Here is a 23,474-nt window from a genome sequence, read left to right as displayed (position 1 = left end):
TCTCAGTTGCTGCTGGACCTTTATTATGGCTCCACATTCCTCAGAGGCTCCGTAATCTATCCCGTCAGGACTGAAACCGGGTCACAGTTTTTCTCGGGAAACATGTGAATGTACCGTGTGGAGAAGGGAACTGGGGAAGTTCACTGTCCTGAGTACTATCCTTTGTTATTAAATTTTGACCTGTAACCGTATCCCGGAAGGGCGGTGTGATGGAACTCGTGCCAGGATAGCAGCAGGGGGCGCTCTCGGTGTCCTTCCAGCTGGCCTAAGTCAGGCCGACTCCATATTTGGGCTGACTGGTGAGACAGAGCAGCGCTCTGTAAGGTCTCTCACACATTTATTTACATAAAGGCCGGATGGGGACGGAAAAAATAACACTGAGACATACTCATACAGGAGTCCCTCTATGCTGTTAGGGGCCGAGCCGCTTCTACTGAACCTCAGGGGCAGCTTTCGCTTGGCCGTATTTTGCAGAAAACGGCTCATTTGTGACTTTATGGGACCTGCTTTCATTAACTATGACAGATCTCTGCTATTTCTAAGTAGATACAAAATAAAATACATAAGTATTATACCAGAAAGATTTTATTCCTTTCTGATGTTGAATGTAGAAAAGTACATGGAGACATAATGGGGGCTGAGGTGAAAAGAATCTTCCTGATAAATTAATTTTAACATTTATTTTGTCATGTAACCTGAGTCACATTAATTCCGAGCAAAGCTTTAGTGAACAGGGCTTTTATTCAGAGCTTTTCCCTGCTGACTCACTTTAAGTGTGTCTGTGTGTGTATGTGTCTGTGTGTGTGTGTGTGTGTGTGTGTGTGTATGTGTATGTGTGTGTATGTGGTGACTAGGCAAATGTCCCCACAATGGTAATAAAAACCTGATTTTTTACATTGTGGGGACCATTCTTCGGGTCCCCACAAAGATCTGTGTATGCAATAAAAAAGTTAAAATGCCAAAAGTCTCATATTTTGTTTGGTTACTTATGTTTAAGGTTAGGGCTGGGTAGGGGTTAAGGTCGTCATGTTGGGATTAGAGTTTTCCCCATATAAATGAATGGAGACTCCCCACAAGGATATAATTACAAACCTGTGTGCGTGTGTGTGTGTGTGTGTGTGTGTGTGCGCGTGCATGTGTGTCTGTCTGTGTCTGACTGGCTGTGTGTGTTTGTTGTGTGTTTCCTCTACAAACACTGATTTGAAATAAGCATACTGTTTGATTTAAGTTCCTTTTATAATCCATGACTTGAGAGCACAGGCAATATTTAGGCTTAGAGTAAAAAAGTCAATTAGCCAATGATTCGTTTAGCAGGATAATTTGCCGGAAGCGAACGCTTGTGGAACATTTAAAGAAGCGGACTAATCCCACTGGCTCAGATGCCTTTGGTTCTCTGGCTTTGATAGTTTAATTATCTGAAAGTCACAGTGTAGCCTCAGCCAATTAAAAATGATGTATGGTTAATGTTTGCAAGAAGGCTTATTTTCAGGAGACACACATCCATCAAACTAACAAGCCATCTATTTAGCTTCTGAAAAAAAACACTTAAAAAGTCCATAATCTGATTGGTTGACACCAGAGGACAGCGCCGCACTGGAGGGGCCCTATTTTAAAAGGGCAGCGTTACTTGGGTGGGGCTCCAGCCAGATAATCTCATTTTCTTGGAGAGAGATTCCATGCTGTTCCCGGCCGCGTTCCACATAAATACAATTACTGAGACTCGGGTGTCCTGCATGTGTTTGGAACCTTCCCTTCAGGGCAATTAATTCTGGCAAAGTCCTTCAAAAGTAACATCCGGTCTCGGCTTAGTGTTTACGTTAAACTCGTGTTTCCATTTCGGTTAAGAACATTCCGGACTGAGTCGATGTCTCCGACATGTTCTGTCTTTATGCGGCACACAGGCCGACATGAAGGCAGTAAATGTGTTTTTTACGGATGTGTTGCCTATGTGCTGCCAGTTTAGGTATGGCGGCAGTACGTCAATATACCAAGAATCCAAACAAAACTCCTCGTTCAGCTGCATGCGGCAATAGAGCAGCGTGATCCAGACTTCCTGCGCAGGAAGAATCGTCTCAGTGTGGTGCCTGTTACTGACAGCGTGATGATCAGATTACTCAGAGCATCCTAACATGGCTTCTGTGGGCAGAGCAGAAACGGTACCCATTTAAGATGTAAATTTAATGCTTAAATTGCTTCTTCTTCTACGTCTCTGAGTCTCGGGGATGTGTAATGTTTTCTGTGCACCCTTAGGTCTTCGCGACGCCAGGATGGAAGCTCAGCTCTGTGTATTTTTCCCACCCACCAGGAAAAACTCACTAATGCTCCTGTGGGCTTCTGGGTAATTGCTGTCACATCTCAGGGGTCCGAGCAGTTGGAGGGCCCCCGGAAACTGAGGCACATTTTGCGCTTGTTCTTTTTTTGTCCATATACCTACTGTGTTTTACTGCTCTTTGGGAGGACAATCTTGATTCACATTGAAGCATCTCTAAGCCAATCAGGGCCTCCCTTCCGTACCATGTGACCACATTAGGGCAGTTCCCCCGAGTCCCGTATTTCTGACGCTTCAGATTTCACAGCCAGCTTGAGGAGCATTAACTTCTTCTGTGATTCTAAGCTGTTATTTAGAGACGCTCCATCGGCGCGTGAGGACCCATCACGGGGGTCGCGATATACACTGCAGAAGCGGCAAAGGGTTACGAGGCATGTAAATGATGTCAAACGTCACCGCAGACAGGGGAGAACACCACAAAAGAGGCCAGCATGCCGCCCTGTCTCTCCTGTTCCACAAAACCCCCTCCCAGGACCCCTGACATTTGACCCCTGTTGCCCTCTGGGTTCACTCAGTGGACCTTGCGGCCAGAGAGGCGGGTAGACTCACATGATCATCCATTACAACAAACCCTCCCTTCATCAATATGCGTGAAGCCGGTCATTATTTTAAACAAACAGTCACTCTGGGTTTGCCTGAGGAGAAGCTGGATTTGGGCCTCTCTGTCTGTGTCTCTGCGTGTGTGTGTCTGCGTGTATGTCTGTGTGTGTATGTGTGTGTCTCTCTGTGTGTGCATGGGTGTCAATATGTGTGCGTGTGTGTCTCTGCGTGTGCGTGTGTGTCTCTGCGTGTGCGTGTGTGTCGTTGAAGTTTTAGGCACAGGATTTCAATGAGATTGTCAAAAATGCCCTTATTATTTTAACATCTGTTAGCAGTAATATTAATCAGCTACTACAAAACTTGGAATTTTATGTAGCCACCATCGGAATTTTATCATGGCAAACTGATAAAATCTTCTTGTATCCTTTCAGAATGACTTTTGTTTTTGTAACTTATCAGCAGAGGTTTTTCTTGTTCCATAAATATCAGGGATCCTAAAAGACTCCTTTATGTAACATATTTTTTTTTCTGGCGTGTTCCAGGCCAGTCCGGAGATAACAGACACCGCAGTGTTTCTCCTTGCGCGCTCCTCCTCCTCACGTTCAGCTCCCTTCTCCTTTCCTCCCGGGCCTCTGATTTCCTCTCGCTATCCCAGACTCGCAGGAGACTAACAGCGATCCAGTCGCCAGAGACACCGTACCTTAGAAGTCCAGGAATAGAGGCTACAGCCCTACTAAAGCCCCCCCCCCCCACACCCCTAGCAGCTGAGCCCAAATGCTGGTACATTGACAGCAAGTGCAAAGAAACCAGACTCAGCCGCCATTTTGGCATGAAGATCACGGCCACTTCTATACAGCAAATGTTTATTACCTAACATACATCGTACATCAGCTTGGGTATTATATTTACCTGATGCTTCAATCCTACGCAAAATACATTTTTCTGAGAAAACAGGGACATACAGTCCCTGAGATTAAGGGCCTTGCTCAAGGGCCAAACAGTGGCATCATCCCAATCCTTGTATGAGTTATCTGTAACAGGCGTCAGTGCTTCCTCAGACCTGGAGGTTTGTGGGTTTGAATCCCGCCTCCTCTCCCTGTTTGTGGAGTTTTCATGCTTGCCCTGTGTCATGTGGTACGTGCATGTTTGCCATGTGTCATGTGGGAATCTGCATGTCCAATTCTCATCTCCACTCTCTGTGTGTGGAGTTTGCATGTTTGATTCCCACCTCTGCTCTGCGTGTGTGGAGTTCACATTAGCCCCATGTCATGTGGAGTTTGCACATTTGCACTGTATCACATTTGCCCTACAGTCTACAGAAATGCATTTGGGGTAATTGATGTTTGCCCTTTGTGTGTGTGTGTGTGTGTGAGTGCGTATGCATAAAATTCATACCTTCTGCGCAGGAATATACCATGAAAATGTTTATACATTGCACTATAATGGTTTTCACAGTAACTAAACAGTGACGAGGGGGCAAAATCACCCGAATCCCCATGAATTAAAGCAGGAAGGAAAATCCCTTTCTGTCTGAAATTTACTCCTCCTGCCTGAAATCTCTTTCTATATGAAATCTACTCCGTCTGCCTGAAATCTACTCTTTCTGTCTGAAGCGAATGGGGCCTCAAGTCTGAACATTTAATGCATTTGTGCAGTTTAGTCTCCAGCCGGGGTCTTCCTGCATCTGGTCCCACTTCTGTGGTGATCCGTCCGGCCGTGGAGGCTGGGCCTGCAGGCCTCACACCACCTAGGGAGGGCAGGCAGGCTGACGGACAGCAGGCTCCCAGCCGCATCACTCCGCTTCCTTTTGGCAGACGGTGAGGAGCAGTGAGAACTCAGACCACAGGATTCAGGGACAGCTGGGCTCCTCCACAAATGCTAATTATGCGCTAAACTAATTTTTCCTGCTACACTTTGACCCTTCATTCTCAGATTCGCTTGCTGTCTAAATGTGTTATTTATTGTTGTTTTCTATTGTTTATTGTTCTCTATCATCTCGTATTTATCGTTATTAATCTGAAGCAAGAATTTCATAGTACTGTTAACAATAACACACATAATACACACGACAATTAATGAGGAGAGACTCCCGTGAGTGAAGATGGCAACCCACCAGCAAAAAATTTATTCCTAAATGTCAGTCTGTTGAATCTTCATTACTGGTGACTAAAGGTTACTTCTGCCCAGGCGTTAAAGTGGCAGATGATGTGAGTTTCACGAGAAGGACGAGCTTGTTTGCGTCGTGCTAAAATGGTCTTGTTCCCCTTTCATCCATATTGCTTTTCTTGGCAGTAAGAAGTGCAGATCCTCCCCCAGACGCGGTCCTGTGTGGTCTTAATCTTTTTCCCCGTCTCGTAAGTGCCGTCTACCTCTCCGTGTGCCTCACTTGCGTTCCAGGTCCAAGCTGCTTAAATGTGAAAGTGTTTAATGTAGAAAAAGAGAGTTCTGAGCTGTACTGGACACCTGCCTCTGGTCCAAACTACCTTCTGAATGTCACTATTGTGCTACAGCCGCTCTAGCCTACGGTCAGCTACAGCTTTCCGTGTCATCCTGGGAATCTGTTCTCTTCGTCAACAGGGAGGCATCAGTAATAGCGTAGCATACCTCCCTGACTGACTCACTTCACCTCTATAAACAATAAGTACATTAAATTGGAAAAATATGGGCTACGGCTGGGAGAAGGTGCAGAGAGATTTCATCAGTTTCCTCCCGCAAAGTCGTGGGGACAGAGAGCAATGGGGGATACCAGCGTGGCTTTCAGATGCCATCATGTCGAGCTGCTCTTCTGACTTCCTGTCTTTCCTGGAACAGCAGCGTTTTGAAAATTAAATCCTGCCCAAGCCTGAGGCTCTGCTCGCTACAGCGTCTTCTGAGACATCCAATGGAAACACGGCTGTGAATCAAATCAAGATGTTACTGGATGCCGTTTATTTCTGAAATCCTCCCCCCAAACTCATCCAGCATCTGGAGAGTTTTCCTCTTAAATATGCCCCAGTTTACGAAGAACTCAGACCTTCAATGAGAACCTGACAGCTCCTGAAGACAGCCAGCGCCACAGGGGTTAATTTCAAGGATTCAAGGACTCAAAAGCTTCTTGTCTTTTGCACAAGTGAAATGAAACGTTTGCTTGCATACCTCCCTGTAGACCTAAACAACAATAACGATAAAGAACAGTAAATAAAGAACAGAACAGTGGGAACAATAATATGCATCAAAAATACACAGTATGCATACAGAATACATGCGATATATCATAACATACCAGTAGGGCAGTAGAGTGCTGGATTTTCAGTGGCAGCGGTTAATGGATAAAATGATTGATTAGAGCGTGTTCAACATCCTACTTGCTTTTCCTGCTCTCCTGAGCAGACCAGTGGACCCGGATTTCTGTGCCATGCTGCCACTATTTTGACACCGTACCCACATACGCGGCAGCAGAACGGCGCCGGGCCCGTCCCGGGGAAATGGCTCGCCCGCCCACCCGGCACAATGCCCCATTCCGGACACCGGCATGTGGGTCTCTGACGCCAGGCACGCCATGCCCCCGTGCTGCCACAACAGTGCCCACCGGGGGCACCCGTGGGTAAACATGGCCCCTGACCGTCCCTCATCAGCGCCACGCTCCTCATGCATGACAGCAGAGTCCTCTCTGCTCTGAGGCCCCCTGCTAGATTTTCCCGAGATGGAGGCGGGCGATCCAACAACCTGAACGGGCTTATCTGTTCATCGCCAGCGAAATTCCTGATGTTCCATTCCAGGGGGAAGGAGATGAACTGCGACGGGAATCGCAGCTCAGCTCACCTGTCTGCTAACCTCCAGGGAGCAGAACCTACTGTCCTGCTGACGCAGCAGAAGGAATAATCCCATCATCACACAAGAGGTTTGCTGTGAAGCACTGGGTAGATATATGAGCCTCAAAATATTCAAATGTGATGGTGCCAGATGGGTGCTAGGGTTAGGGTTAGGGGTCCTGGGTCTTCGCAGGTCAGGGTTAGGGACTAACCAGATTACTCTTAGGTTAGTTTTAGAGTTATGGAATAACCAGCTTGCTGTTAGGTCTTACTAAATGTTATGCTGGTGTTAGACGTGGGAATACCCTGTAAAGTAAGTCCAGCTTTGTGCCCTCCCCATGTTGTGGGGAGGAGGGCAGTGTGTAGTTATTTAGGTTAGGGATCTATGCCCAAGCTCAGAAGGTCATGGGTTTGAATCCTGTGGCTTGCAGAGTAATCATATCAGTATTGCTATTGGTCAACAAGGCCTAGGTGATGTAGGGTCATGGGTGCTGCCTTCGGTGTCTCATGTGAGGTGACAGCTGATGCCGAGCTGCAGGGGGCGCTCTGCAGAAGAGGCGCGTGTTCCTCGCACGACGGCCCCAAGAGCAAGTGGGATGCTGTGGATGAAAAGGCCACAGATGCTTTGCACAGGGATACAGTTTCGTAACCAAAGCCCTCCATTACTATAAAGGGCTTACAATACCACAAGCACAGGGTCATTTTTGTGGACTGCAGAACTTTGTAGTTCTGTGTTTCTTCCTCTGTTTTACTTTTATTGTGGTGAAAGTCTTTGTGTGGTATTTCTGACCATGCCAAGAAATATATGCAATTTGCTTTTTTTCTATTGTTGTGGTAGAATAGAATCACCCAAGAAAAGCACCCTGATCGATGCCAGAAAGTCGCCTTTAAATAAGCTGGGCCAGTGTTTCTCCTGCCGGTCCTCAGAAACCCCCAGACAGTCCACAGTTTAACTTCCTCCCAGGTCCCAGCACACAGGAATTGGCTATTCGGTGCCTTCGATTGTTTGTTTGTTTGGTTCAAGTGTACTGGGAGCCGGGACGGAGCGAAAAATGTGCTCTGTCTGCGGATTCTCCAGGACCAGGCTGAGCAATGCATGGAGTTACGACATCGCTGATAGGACATGGGGACGCAGATCCATTTTATACCTGGTCTGTTCTCCCCTTTGCAGCAGCCATCGTGGTTTTCTGTCCCTTACGTTTCGTAAACGTCAGGTGCTGCGGGAATGAGGGGCCCCTGTGGGGGGTGTGGAGTTGACCTCTGCATGCATAAACATTTTAATTTTTACTTACTTTGTACTTTAACCAAGCAAAGGATATAAAACGGAAAGAATTTAGGGTTTAGCAGTGATGGGCCCCAGGGCCTGTGAAGCGCCACGCTGGACTTTTTTTTTTGCGCTCCTCTGACCTCAGGGTGGGACTTCTGTTGGAAGCCCACATTTCAGCAGTCAGATTACTGATATTTACCACGTACCGCCATGCAGTCCACAGAAACTGTGATTCCTAGTTCCTCATGTCTCAGAGGCAGAGGGATGGGTGAGGCTTTTACAGAATGTTCAGTTTCCTCGCCAGCGAGGATTAATGGTGTTGTGCGGGGTTCTGTCTTCCATAGGTAGATGAAGGAGTTCTTCAGGGTTTGGCACGAATCAACCTGAAATACATCCAGAATGAAGGGCTTGCTTTGTAACCTTCAGCCTTCCATAACGGGAATGAGACAGGTAGCTGTGAGCCTCTCCATGGATCACGGACAGAAACATTCATTTCACTTGTCGTTTTCCCAGATTCCCTCCACCCAGGGCGGGTCTGGAATGGGCCGTGACCAACTGAAAGGACCCAGAGAACCAGAAATGGTGGTGAGAACAAGCCCAAGTGAAAAGACACATCACAGGGTATAACCAGGGTGTGAAACACATTCTCCAAATCTCGGTGTTTTCAGGTTCCACAAAGCCCTCAATCCCCACTCTCAGACAATACCAGTCTCCCCACTGGGAACAGCAACCACAACCAGTAAGGTCTGGTTGCCAAGACCTAGTGCATAAGCCATGCTGTATATACATTAGGCAGCCCGTCGCGGGACGTGGGCTGGCCCGTCTGCCTCATCTCGCCATAACTCACAGCACGTCAGCCCTCGTCCTGTGTAAACACATCCAGACGCCGACAGACCAGCCACCAGACCCCGAACTTCGGCTGCTGGCCAAGCGGCCGGTGTAGCGCCAGAGGGTGGCGACGCTAGCGGTGTCCCTGGGTCACCGGTCGGCACTCATATTACCACCATTCACGCAAAGATCCTGTGTAGGTTATGTACCCAAAACATGACTGCAAATGAAGCCCCGAGTAAAGACAAACAGCACAGAGTTTGCATATTAGGCGAGCCTAACTGAAACCATGTGTGTTTTCCTCCAACGGTGATGTTATAACATAAAAACACAAGGCAGGGAAGACAGTGTCCACCACCTATCATGTCTGCTGGGTTCCACTCCGAGGGACGGATTTATGACGAGCTTCTCCCTTTTGTTTGGCTGGCTGTCTGGCCACGCGAAGAGAGATTAAATTCTTCGGCACGTTTCGTTCTCAGGCTTTGGCATCTGTCCCGTTTGCATACTTCCAAGGACACTAAGAGATGCCATCAAAAGATGTTGTTTGCAGACAAGGACACCTCATAAACGCGGAACTCCTCAAGAAGCCTTTGTTTCGGTTGGCAGTCGAGCTCTGCAGCGCCATGCCTCCACGCTGTCCAGTCACAGCCTCATCTTAGCCGCTCCAGGCTCAAATGAAACGAGCGAAACATAATTATATACAGGCACTTTAGTGCCAGTGGTCATGTGACCTGACATTTAAGGATCTCTAAGTAGCACTACAATTGCCTCTTTTGCATTAGGTTAATTTTAAATTTAGCTATATTCCGTTTCAAAAAGGATAAAAGTGAATTTCACCGCCTCTATTTAAAGCTTTAAAATACAAAACTCAAAGGTAAGAGCTCAGCCTAATTCATTCTCCTTTATGAATGCGTACAGATTCAGTGCTCAAACACAAGCCTCCGGGGAGACAGCAGAGAGAACAGCCATAGACTTCAGCTCATTTCCAGACTGTTTTCCTACTAAACGCCGGATCTGGCCTCGCTCTGCATAACCCTGAACCTCAAACACTGCATTGCCTTTTCTACTATTTATGCTTGATATTTAAATACTCTCTTCGCTACTCCCAGCTCTTGCTTTGTAAAGCCATTTTAACCAATTTTATTAATCATGCAAATGAACCAGATACATCATAAGCATGACAAACTGGTCTATTGCCTCTTCGTATCCATAGTATCACTGCAAAGGGTGAAGGGCTTTACCGCGGTATTAAAGGCCCCCTGACACATCTAGGCTGTGTGTGGGTGACTAATCAGATATGTAAGACCTGGCGGATGTTACATCACCCCCTAAGCATGAGTCAGCAAGTTGTGCCCATCAGTCGAGAAGAACACGTAACATAACAGAAGAACTAGTGTAACGATCGACATTATCACAAGTTTACTCATGCAGCAACAAAGCCTGTTATTAGTGTGTTATTAAGAAGGTGTTATCTGACGTTGGTTGCTGATGTTCTGGATTACTGCTGCTACTAAGTTCAGATGTGGAAGGACAAAGAACATGAGCATTTTCCATCGTTTTTCACCGTCCACAGTTCCAGCTCCTCCCAGTTCCTCCAGTTTCTCCAGCTTTCCAGTGGAGCCCATCAGATCCAGTTATTTTATGATCGAACCGGAAAACCGCACTCGTAGGTTGTGCATTTTCATTTTTATGTTTTCGTACCTGAATGTCAGACGTTGCTCTTCATATTCATTCACTTTTATTTAACAGATTCTTTTGGCCAAAGTGACACAGCAGTAAGACAATCACCAGCACACAGCTGTCATGGAGTCGACTGGGAATGGTACCACTGGGCTGAGCGTCCAGTGAATGGCCAGACCAGACCAGTGCAAGTTAGCATGGGGCTCGAACTATGCAGTACTCTCTAAGAACCTAACAAAAGATTTATTCAGATGAAAATGGTGTTTTGAATATAGAATCACTGAATACGGAGTGTGGACCTAAAATAACTAAAGTATGTTGTGCTGCTGATTCAAAAATGTAAAGTGCAGATGCGTAAACTTTTGTCTGTGATCTGTCTCCACACAGCAGCTCCAGGACGAGTCATGAAGGAGCGGAAGGAGCATCATCCCCCAGCAAGGCGTGTAAGTCCCATCATTCCTGTACTTCGTCCTGAGCTCCTTAGCCCACCTGGCAAACGCTAACAGCCTTGTGATTGGAGCAATGAGACCCAGCTGGGAGGGGGTGTGGTCAGGCCTGCATTTTTCTATTGGTCCTTAGTCTTTATCCTTCGCCCCCATTTGAAAATCGCACAAGCGACTGGACTAAAACGCTTAAGCAGCTAACCTAACGCAAACCGATTTCTAAAAGTCTTACTTACGCGGATTAACAAACTCGAACAAACTTGCGCTCACAGACATACTGCCACGGGTTTCCCTGTGGAGACGTCTGACCCGGTCAAACAATTCATCTGAAAAGTCCGACCTTGGAAAGAATCGATATAAATCTTATCGGGATTAGTTCAGCGACTGCAACGTTTCGTCAGCTTTTCCCACGACACGTCCAGTTTCCCTGCTGAGACTTTTACACGCTTATGTAAGTCGCTCTGGCTAAGGGCGTCTTCCAATTGCCGTAAATGTAAATGTATACCCAGGTGTGAAAACTTGTAAAAATATGCCTCATTCCATCCCTTTGTATGCTAAGCTTTACAAGTCATTCCCCCCCCCCCCCCCATTACTGCGTGGCCACGAGAGTGACCAGAGGCATGAAGCTGTCAGGCATCAGAGCTTTAAAATGAGGCAGAGCTTGTTGTAATATGTCGTTGACTCTTCTTCTTTGGGCCTGTTCATTTCTTCCTGTTTCAAGGAGCTGCATGTTATTGGGTGGCCGAAAGGTCATTAGTCGCTGTGTTACAAGGTGGTTGGCTGGAAATTCTTGCCATTCAGCGAAAACCAAACAGATTGGTGTGTGTGAGGCCTCATTTTGTTCAGTTGGCCGACAGCTACATATGGGAAACTGTGAATTGTGTGAATACACAGTGCACATGCTGAAATCCACGGGTGAAAACTGATGACGTCACAGACCCAATCTTTACAGGGGTAGTTTATTTCTATATTTGAGCATTATACCTTGTTTTTAGATTAAATTACGATGACTGATATTGATTATGGACCCTTACGGAGATACGAATGCTGTAAGACTGATGTGTTATTCATGTAAACAGACAGGAAGTGCACCGTTCTCCTAGCAGACATATTGAAATGCTAACAAATGTTATTACTATGTTTATTTATGTGACTTTGTGTCTGGATAATGTTTTATTGGCTGGAAACTTGTCTATTAATATAATTAAGTTGTTTTTGGTTGGACTACCATGTTTTTTTTATTGAAATTTTTAAACTACCAGTTGCATGGCCAATGGGTTGATTAGGGGGTGGCAATTGCTTTTTGCAAATAGGTATTTGTGTCCATGTGCATCTGCTTGTTAGTATTTGCTCTAGTGAGTCAATTGAAAGCGAAACAGTGAGTTTACCTGCCTGTTACTTTAAGTAAAATTCAGAAGAAAAAAAACAAAGAAACACAACCAAATTAACATCTGATTGCTTCCCCAGGCAAATGAGTGTGTTTTGTTATTCTTCAGAGGCATGAACACGGCAGGAGGTACAGGACTGGGAATAGTACAGTTTGTTGTCATGTGCACTGTTAGAGTCCAATCAGCACATGTGAAAGAGGCAGACTTCAGCATTTTACGTTCTGATTTAGTATGTCACCGGCAAACCCAGGCTGTCGGCTTTTACTCGGGGGAGGGGGCAGACAGATTGCCCCCACTAATGACTGCCCGTCTCCTGTGAAGTGCAGCGCGTTGAGCTTTTCCCCTGCCGGCGGACCTGCCCGTCCGGGACAGCCCTCACGGGGCTCGTTTGGGCTGAAAGCGGTACGGTCCCACTGCAGCAGATCAAGCCCGAGACGGCCGGTGTTTGGGGCGTTTACCACTGCCTCACTGGATGGGTCTGCACCACCCCATTGTTATTCTGCGGTTCTGCCTGGGACTCAATAATAATAATAATAATAATAATAATAATAATAATAATATAATAATTCATGTATATTTATAAATGTATTATTGATTTATTATTGTTATATATAATTACACAGATTAAGAAACATCGACAAACATAGAAAAATATCCATTTAATGCAAAACTAACAGCTGTAGTGTTGGGGAGGTGATCAAGGAGGTGTGCCAGAGACTGGAAGGAGGTGATGGAGAAGGTGTCTTGGGGACTGAGAAGAGGTGACCTCCAGAACCAAGGATCTGTCACACTAGGCAACCTCCCCTGCATAGAAGAGAGCCAAGATTCAAGACTCCCCACCACACATGGTTCAGCCGACAGACCAAACACCATCTCATGGGGACATTTGCTCTGGGGGTCCCAGATCCTAGCTGGCGAGTCGCCCCACTGTGGGACAGAACTACTGCCCATAACACCGATCCAGCAACTCGGCATGGACGCCCGCTACCATCCGCCCCCCTGCGTGAGGCCTGCGCCTGCTTACTGGTGCTCACCCCCCCCCCAGTCACTGCAGATCTGACTAAATGAATTAGTCATGCCGGATATGGAATTTGCATTGAGATGCATATTAATAGACAATGTCATGGCTAACAGGCCGGACTCAGAGATCTGCTTTCATCATCCGGATAACCTGACTGAAGGTTAATTTGCTCAGTAATCCGGTTTGGCTGCGTTAAGCCCATTTTACTGTACCACACATTTTACATGCTACTGCTGTGTCTTATCTTCCTATTAACAATAAATACAGCGCATGTTTCATAAAGCATATTTCGTATTTACCACCGTCATGTATGTTTAGTCTGAAAGTTCCAGTTGCCTCCCGCAGACTTTAAAAAATAGACACAAGTAAAAGATTTGTATCCAATTGGGCTTTATTCCGTGTAATTCAAATCCCTATGCCCACAACAAAGCTTACACATCAAGAGTGAGTTTTTGCATCAGCGACTCTGCTGTTCCGCTCCTTCGAGACGCGTGAGAAGCCTGTTTGACACAGCAAACAACACTTCTTCCCTGGGAAATGTACATTTTAACCTGTTCCTCAGTCTGACTGCGGTTTCTCCCGTAATGGCTCAGACCGCACCCTGCACCCTGACCCGGGGGGGTTAGCCTTACAGTCTAAACCCCGCAGGATGGGAGGAGGTGCTGTAACAGGCAGACAGAGCCAACTCCTCTGACTGCTCTGAAGGGTGGGTATGGGGAAAATAACCCAGTGAAAACACAGCCGTGCTTCTGGCTGGCTGTACTTCACCGCAAGCTGCAGTATACGCAAGTTATGAGTATCCAACATGGCAAATGCGAGTTTCAAATGTCTGTGTGTCAACACAACGGCAGGAGGCTTCCGGGGCACATGCTGAGGATGAGTTTCTTCCAGTGAAAGACTTTGAAAGTTGGGCATCACCACAACGCAGAGACAATCCCAGGCCTGTTCGGGCAGTGCACACCTCCCTGGTCCATAGCGGCGTGGGAGAGAGCCTGGCCGTCCTGCTCAGCTTCTCAGAGGCCTTCAGCTGTGGTAGGATTCCTGCTCTAAATATAAAGCAGACAATAAGTACCATGCATGACTTGTACATATTCCCAGCATGCTTCAGGGCTGAAGGCAAGACTTATTGGCCGTTTTGTTTGCCTTCATTTTGGTTGTGACCACAAAAGAAATGTTGTTTACATCAAAAGACACCGACAGAGGAGGGTTCGGCTTTATTACCACATTCTTCTTCTTTGGGTTTTTGTGGGCTCCCTGTGGGACTTTTTCTGGGTGTCCTTTCATAACTCTGGCATGGGATGGCATTCTTGGGAGGGGTACGGCTGAACCCTCCACCGAAAAGGCCCAATAAAGATGCGCCCCCCCCCTACCCCCACATTCAACTCCTCAGGTGATCCCTCCCCCTCCCCCTGCCCATCCCATCCCATCCATCACCGTCGAGTCCAGGCGCCTCATGGAAACATCGGCTGTCACTCAGGGTTAAGGGAGGGTCATGCTGGCGTGATCGATGGGCGATTTTTCCGGAGGGCGGCTCCACGTGGACAGAGGACATGGCAGATGACAGGGATGTATATACAGATGTCAGGCTTCTGCTCCTCAGTAAAATCAGCTTTGTCTTTTCGGCAGGGTTTAAATCCCTGTGGGATTTCTTCCAGCCTGCGTCCGGCACTATCGAACATCCAGAAGTCTGCAGGGCTCAATATCTCAGCAATGCCTCGTTTGCTTTGGGTTGCCGAGTCTGGGTAATGCAGAGACACTGTTTAATATGACTGTGCCCTCCCACACATGTTGGCCTCACAGTGGTTTTTGAGGTCCCACTGTCTTGTTTGCTCAAAGAGTTTTTTTTTTCTGGTGAGCTTGGGTGCCATGTCTCTCTTTTGGTAACACACCAGTTTCTCCCTTTTCATTGCATTTTATTTGTTTGGCACAAATTGCTTTTATCCAAAGCCATGTGCATTTTTTAAGAAAGCAGGGTCAGACAGCCCCTGGAGCCATTGGGGTTAAGAGCCTTGTTCAGGGGCCCAATTGTGACATCAGTCTGCTGACCCTAGGATTTGAACCAGTGACCTTCTGCTTAAGGCAGTTTGCAGTAGCTCCAAGTCGAGCTCGTATAAGGCAGCTAAGTTGATAGTTATTGAAAAAATCAGAGGCTACGTCAAGCTTACCTGAGGTTTGACTTTTTTTCTTTTTGATGGAAGACTGGAATTGGGGCTAAAATACTCAGGGCTAGAGGCTTAAAATACTTGGGCTTATGGTTCAATACATTTTCCTTATATTTTTTCCCATTAGTCAGAGGCCATGATTGATTGGACTGTGTCCTTTTCGGCCTCATTTCATCTGTCACTAGTTTACATAGCTTGCTTTATTAGACTTTTATACATCTACTACCCTTTTATATAGGACATAGTTGATGGTCTGAGATGGTCTGTAATACTGTCTTATATAGGACATAGTTGATGGACTGAGATGGTCTGTAATACTGTCTTATATATGAGATAGTTGATGGACTGAGATGGTCTGTAATACTGTCTTATATATGACATAGTTGATGGACTGAGATGGTCTGTAATACTGTCTTATATATGACATAGTTGATGGACTGAGATGGTCTGTAATACTGTCTTATATATGAGATAGTTGATGGACTGAGATGGTCTGTAATACTGTCTTATATATGACATAGTTGATGGACTGAGATGGTCTGTAATACTGTCTTATATATGACATAGTTGATGGACTGAGATGGTCTGTAATACTGTCTTATATATGACATAGTTGATGGACTGAGATGGTCTGTAATACTGTCTTATATATGACATAGTTGATGGTCTGAGATGGTCTGTAATACTGTCTTATATAGAACATAGTTGATGGACTGAGGTGGTCTGTAATACTGTCTTATATAGGACAGAGTTGATGGACTGAGATGGTCTGTAATACTGTCTTATATATGACATAGTTGATGGAATGAGATGGTCTGTAATACTGTCTTATATATGACATAGTTGATGGACTGAGATGGTCTGTAATACTGTCTTATATATGATATAGTTGATGGACTGAGATGGTCTGTAATACTGTCTTATATATGACATAGTTGATGGACTGAGATGGTCTGTAATACTGTCTTATATATGACATAGTTGATGGACTGAGATGGTCTGTAATACTGTCTTACATATGATATAGTTGATGGACTGAGATGGTCTGTAATACTGTCTTATATATGACATAGTTGATGGACTGAGATGGTCTGTAATACTGTCTTATATATGACATAGTTGATGGACTGAGATGGTCTGTAATACTGTCTTATATATGACATAGTTGATGGACTGAGATGGTCTGTAATACTGTCTTATATATGACATAGTTGATGGACTGAGATGGTCTGTAATACTGTCTTACATATGATATAGTTGATGGACTGAGATGGTCTGTAATACTGTCTTATACAGGACTGTAATACTATCGTGTAATCCCGTCTTCCATTAGGCACAAATGATGTTCCAGTCTATAATACACCTGGCTTCCTGGAGTTGGTGAGGGTGTGGCCTAAGCTCTGCGATTCCCAAGGTGAGTTTGTACTGGGAAGGACTCTTTGCTAATGCAGTCCTGTCGATGAATCATCTTAAAGTGGAGGTGAGATGCAGGTCCCTCCAGAGGGTCTGCCTCATCTAGTTACTGTCTGTAAACCTAAACGTGTAATTTAACACCATGGTCTCCATGGAACATCGACCTTCTGCGGTAAATAATGGTGACGTCCTTCGCCTAGCCTCCATGTCATTACACAAAGGCAATTCATCCAGCCAACCCGCACCAAACCTCCATCTTAACCTGACCTTTTGGAAGGGTTATAATCTCCAGATCAGATCAGCAATGAGTATTCCTCAAATAATAATTCCATGTGTAAATTTATCTTATGCAAACTGCAGCCAGTATGGTTTCTGAAAGGCTACACAATGGAATAAATGAGAGAAAGTTCCTCCCTGGCAAATTAGGTCGACAGCAATTTAGAATCTGCCAGTCTGTGCCGACTGTGAGCTGCAGACATCAAAGCAGAACGGCTGAATTTTTATTCCGAAATCTATCTTTCTTTTCCTTTATCTCACACCCTTGAGATCTCGTCTTGAAAACAGACTGAGATGCCTGACAGCACCGCTTCGGCTGGGGACCCTCAAATTAGGCATTACGAGAGTTAAAGAAAACAGATACATGCTAATAGAAGAGCTCATCTGTAGCTCGTCCACGGAGCTCATCCACGGAGCTCGTCCACGGAGCTCGTCCACGGAGTTTGTCCACGGAGCTCACCAACAGAACTCGTCCACGGAGTTCGTCCACGGAGCTCACCCACGGAACTCGTCCATGGAGTTCGTCCACGGAACTCGTCCACGGAGCTCACCCACGGAACTTGTCCACGGAGTTCATCCACGGAGTTCGTCCACGGAGCTCACCCACGGAACTCGTCCATGGAGTTTGTCCACGGAACTTGTCCACGGAGTTCGTCCACGGAACTCGTCCATGGAGCTCACTCACGGAACTCATCTATGGGCCGGCTTGTTAATTTACGTTCTGGCTCTGGTGATTTGAGGAAAGAGAAAAACAAAGGCCTTGGCAGCACTACCTGGGAGCCCTGCTGTAGAAGGAGCGACACTCGCAGAGCACATGTTCCAGACTGGACCTGGGCCAGGAATGCAGCAAAGAATGAGTATGTCCCCCGGGGGGGTCAGGGTGTGTGGGGGGGCACCCCTCCTCCATCACAGCCTCCTCTTTCTTCCTCCAGCCCTCGCCAGTATGTATCCAGCTGACAGAGCCCTGGATTCCGCCTGACCCATACGGTAAACCAGATCAATCTGGTTTGCATTCCCAGGCTGAGGAATGGAGGTTCCTGCCGTACCATAAATCCAGTTATCCAGCTCTGTGCTGGCGAATGCAGTGCACACTGGAAAGCCTGGGACCTAGTGGCCTTGGCAGCCCAGTTTGTGGGCCTCCACCGCGTTTGTGCTCCTCTGAAGCGAAACCATCAATATCTTTCTTTAAAAGCAGTACAGCCTGGCCTCACAGCCCACGGACCATGCATTACATGTACGACACTTTCTCCATGTCTGCTCAGCTGAAGACTCTCCGCTTCTTTTCTGAAGCAGCTGGAGAAAAGGCCCATCTGAGCGAGGCGGGGAGCCGGGTTCTGTCTTCTTGATAAATGAGAGAAGCGTGTGAAGTTCGGCGCTGGCACGGACACCTTCGATTTGCATTTCGCATCTTTTCCAGGCCGTGAACATTAACATTGACCGGAGAGTGACGATCGTCATCATAACACTGAGAAAATGAATTACATGCAGCCATCTGCAGGACGTGAGTCACTCCATCTGAAGATTATCCTGCCTTCCCTCTTCTGTGTGACTCTCACTGGGCCAGCGAGGAGAAGCAAGCTTCTTACCTTGATGATCAAGAGCTTTAACGATGGCCGGGGATGAAAAGTGGGCTGCAGATGTGGGTAAGAGCCGCAAAGTTTTCGGGAAGGAGGTGAGTAAACTCACTGAAACACTTCCTCGTCACACATGTCGGAGAATCCCACACGTGTCCATTCGCCATTCACACACAACACGGACTGACACGTAACCCCCACATAACGGGTCCCTCAAAGAAGACTTGTCCCTGGTCACGTCCCAGCCTCCCGACAGTCACAAATGGGGGGAGTCAAGTGGCTGCGATCTGACAGATGCCATCTCTGACGCAGAGAACCACTCAGGACAGGGATCAGATACGGGTTCTTATCGTATAAACCCGAGGAGCCTTACAGGCTGCAGAATGCCGTAACAGTCTCTTACTGCAGGCCACTCTGCTGCCCCGGGGAGGGGAGTGACTGGGGGCAGAATCCCAGCCCAACTTTTTTTTTCTATATTTCAATATTTATCTCCTCTCCTCTTGGGCCAGAAGACAGTGAAGCCAGCAGGACAGTCACTGGGTGAACTTCCACAGCAGAAAGAAAGGAATAAACAAAAAGAAAGAGAAGAATAAAAGGTCTGATTTATTCTCGAAGAGCATTTGTTGCTGTGGGTGTTGTGTAATGAAAGGCCGACTTGTTCATCCATAGCAGAGTTTCTCTTCTGTTTCTGTTTAAAGTGACCCAGTGTAACGCTCTTTGAAAAAACAAGTTCAGACTGGGTTCCGCTTGCAGGCAAAGTGACAAACTGGAGGTTATTTATTCACCCCAGTGTTTGTTGGGGGGGGGGGGGGGGTTATTTTCTGTCTGTAGACTAACATGCAAATGACATTCTTTCCCCTGCTAATTCAAAACAGGGGAAATCAGACATCAGGCAGTGAAAGTGAGAGGGGGGTGGGGGGGGCTGTGAACGGCTGGGCCACGCGGATCAGCACCGGACAGTCTGGCTCCTAAACGGATGTCATGCATTTACATGCGGGCTGCAGGACTCGGCCTGTGTGTATGAGTGCAGTGATACAGCAGGGATCCTTCCCTGACCGTCTGAGTGTTTTTAATTTATCAGTGTGAGAGCAGGTTCCCCGACGTTATGTTAATGGAGCAGAAAAAAAAACCCTGATAACTTTGTTGTTTTTGTCGGTTGTTTTCCTTTTTCCCTCATTTTCTTCCTTCGTTTTCCCAGCCATCCGTCACATTTGACGCCTGAAGATGCCACAGTGATTGAGTTTAATTCCTTAAATTGTGAAATGCAAAGCAAACGGCTTGTCCCGCTGGAGAACATTTAATAGACTTCCACGGGGTGTCCCTCTGCCTGCTAGGGAACCTGCCGCAGATCTTCCCTAAACTAAGGCTGAAAGGAGCCGGAAAACCCATAAGTCCCATTTATCTGTCAAAACAATTTACTTGCAGCCCGTTCAGACTGGAAGAGGAGCTGCAGTGACTCGCCCTCTTCCTCTTGGATGCTGCTGTCTCATTGGCCACTTTGCTGCTCCTCCTGGTCAAACCATCTCCTTCACTGGAGCATCAGCCGACTCTCCTGAGCATTCTGCCTATCTGATTGGCCGCTTTATTGCTCCACCCAGCGAATCCCCCCTATCGCACACACTGCTCACGCCCCTCCGGGTGTCACGTTCTTCTTCCCCAGGACCCAGACCCCTAATGTAGAAGTGAATCGAGGCGCAGCACAGCATTGACGTGGTGACACTCTGCACTGACTAGCATAACGTATCCTGACAGGATTCCACACAAAATGATTAGAAAGTAACACCTTGCCCCCGAGAGGCAGGTATTGATACTCTGGGCCCCTGACAAAGCACAGTATCATGTTTTTTCAACACTGCATTAACGTGCTTGTTTTAGCAACACGAATCCCCCAGCAAAGCTCTCTGACAACAAGGACAGCACACTGCCTGCAAACACAGCCCTTCTGGGCTTTAGCAAGGTCGCGGCTAATTGGCGGGTGTTTGAATAGGGAGCAAGGCCGGGTCACTTCTGAAATGGAGCCTCAGCTGGGGGGGGGGGGGGGACTAGCTCTGCCTCTTTGTTTGTTAGCTTTATTGACTTTGTTTATTCTTCCTGGGCTAGTTTCGGGCTGGAGCACCTTCCCCGCCAGGATCCCAGTGGTGCCCCATCCCAAAGAGCAACATGCCACCCCCACGTCTCAGCTGGCACTTCGGGGCGCTCCAGTGGGCTTCACGAATATGCACAGCTGGCAGGGAGAGCGCCAAGGCTACAGTATGGCTCTGAGCTGGTTCACGGCTGGCGCATGCACACAGAGTAACAGCGATTAGCAGGAGGAATCGCGACAGATCGGTATGCCAAGACGCACGGTGGCGGGCTCGTACTCCTCAGAGCGCACTGCGCCAAAGGTGCTGCGGCAGAAGCAGAAAGAGTCAACATCATGCAACTGTTTGCTATTAAACACAAATGCATGGCATTACTTTACCCATAATGCTTTGCCCAAAACCAGCAATCACATGATCAACGGTGCAGTGTATGGCTGCACAGAGGCTGTGATGAATGAATGACATGAATATTTACAAGGACTCCTTTAGCATTCCTCCTCTTCATAAGCACGAATGTCTGGAAACTCCCTGAGTGGCTGTCGACTATTGTGTGGGGGCTTGTGGGTAACATGTGATGCCTTCCCGTGACTGGAACAGAAGTTCATTGTACAAGCCTGATGCCACTCATCGGGTCATTGTCTTTACAAGCGCACCCAGGTCCACACCGGAATCTTCCTCGTGGCGGGGACAGGGGATTTACTGGGGAAAAGGGAGTCAAGAGCCATCTTGGAGGGCAGACCTGGACCAGAGAGATGAAGGGAGGAGAGTGCACATACAGAGAGGCCCCTACACGGGCAGGCTGAGGACAGAAGAGGAGTTTGGGTAGGCCTTTCCCCTAATGAGGGCATGTTTGTTTGAGAGCTATCACTGCAGGGGCTGCCTTGAGCTCTGAATCTTGTTAAAGGGATTAAAGATTTAAGCAGTGTTCTCAGGCACTGCCGCAGCCTGACGGACCTGGTCCCGGCCTGCCACCATGATCCCAGAGTGGAGGTAGGCCTCCTTGGGCTGCTCCGTGCTCCAGCCCTTCCTGTCCCAGCAGGGGGGCCATTTCGCCCCGCACAGACGTGACCTGAAATGTTGAAACAGCTGCTATTTGTAAGCCGTCCTCCTGCGCCTGAAAACACTAACATTTTAAAAACAAGTTATAAAACAATTCAGGTTCACTAATTTACTCTCTGATATATAATTCTGTGATTTACTGACTGACAGCCATAAATGTTGAGGCTGATAACAACAAGATAAGCGAAAGACATTTTGTTCTGACATTCTTGACTTTCCAGTCTCGGGGCAGTTTTGTTGGGGGTAAGTCAGCCCCCGGCCGGGGTGATACATGCACTCTCGTCATTTCTGCACTGACAGCTGACATACCCAAACATAAAGGGGCTCTGTGTCTAATTTACTGCACGCTTCTTTAAGAGACGCAAAGTTGCCGAGGAGGGAAACAGGCTCTTCTCCTCCAGTCCCCCCCCCCCCCACATCGTTAACGCACCCCCAGGTCATCCACTGGCCACACTGAGCCAAGGCAGCCAGGGACTCGCTGGGAGACAGCAAGCAGGTGCAGGAACACCTCGTACTGGCGCTACGGGGAGCACCCCTTTCAATTTCCAGTTTGATCCCTTTGGCAGAGATTTAGGGACAGATGGGTGGGCTTCGGAACGGGATTTCCGGGGGCCCTGCTTTCGCACTTGCCGGAGACGGACAATCGGTAAGGTCAGCATCCAGTGTGCTGTCGCCAGTGCGTCGAGTGAGTCAGGCATTACGCATTTTGACTGGGTTGATATTCACTGCGGCAGTGTGTGCTTCCGGCCCGGAAGATATCCAACCTGCAGAAAAAGGCAAAGCTAATCTAACTTACTACCGTTTAGAAGTAATATTTCTGAGCTCAGGTGATTCTGCATTCCATCTGGAACCTGACATCAGAAGGGCAAAATCCAGCATCCGGCAAATGGGACCTCATTTTTCTCTGTTTTATTGTTCAGGAAACCAACTGAAGCACAGAGACACCATGCTGACCCCTGGGTGGTGGTGCTTATCTGTATCTGGCCTCTGAAGGCGACACGTCGCATGCTGCACTGTAAACAGGATTAGCGGGATGCCGTCTGTTTGGACGCAGAGGTGCGCGAGTTGGTCTGGGGCACTGTAAGGCAAAGCCAGCGAAGACCCACGGCTGTCCAGCGCTGCCATGCGAAGAGGAAGAGGGCGGCTGTGTAAGGCCACAGCGGGGAGGGGGGGGATTAGCCCTGGGATTAATGGGGGGCTCGGAGAAGCAGGGTCCTCCTGCCACAAAAGGGCTTGTGTGGGGGTTTTCTGGGGGGCAGGAAAAGAACGGTACACAGGGTTGTCTGGTGAAAAAAGACATCACACGACCACACGCATTGGGAGGGGGACGGGTCCCTGTACCGTCCAGACTGGCTGCTTGGAGCCGGCTGGAGCGCAGTGCCCCATGGGGATGGCAGTACACCGTGAGGAAGGCAGTGCCCAGTGAGGAAGGCAGTGCCCAGTGAGGAAGGCAGTGCCCAGTGAGGAAGGCAGTGCCCAGTGAGGAAGGCTCTCCACTTGTAGGCGTTATTCTCCGCGCTGCCTTTGGAAGGCAGACTTTGGGGATATCGCAGGCGGCTGGGGGGGGCCAGGGTCTGCTCACTTCCCCTTCCATGAAAGGAGCTTCAGTCAAAGTGGTTGCA

Source organism: Paramormyrops kingsleyae, chromosome 3 (assembly GCF_048594095.1).
Source record: "Paramormyrops kingsleyae isolate MSU_618 chromosome 3, PKINGS_0.4, whole genome shotgun sequence".
Taxonomy (NCBI): Eukaryota; Metazoa; Chordata; class Actinopteri; order Osteoglossiformes; family Mormyridae; genus Paramormyrops; species Paramormyrops kingsleyae.
Note: the sequence above shows the minus strand (reverse complement) of the source record.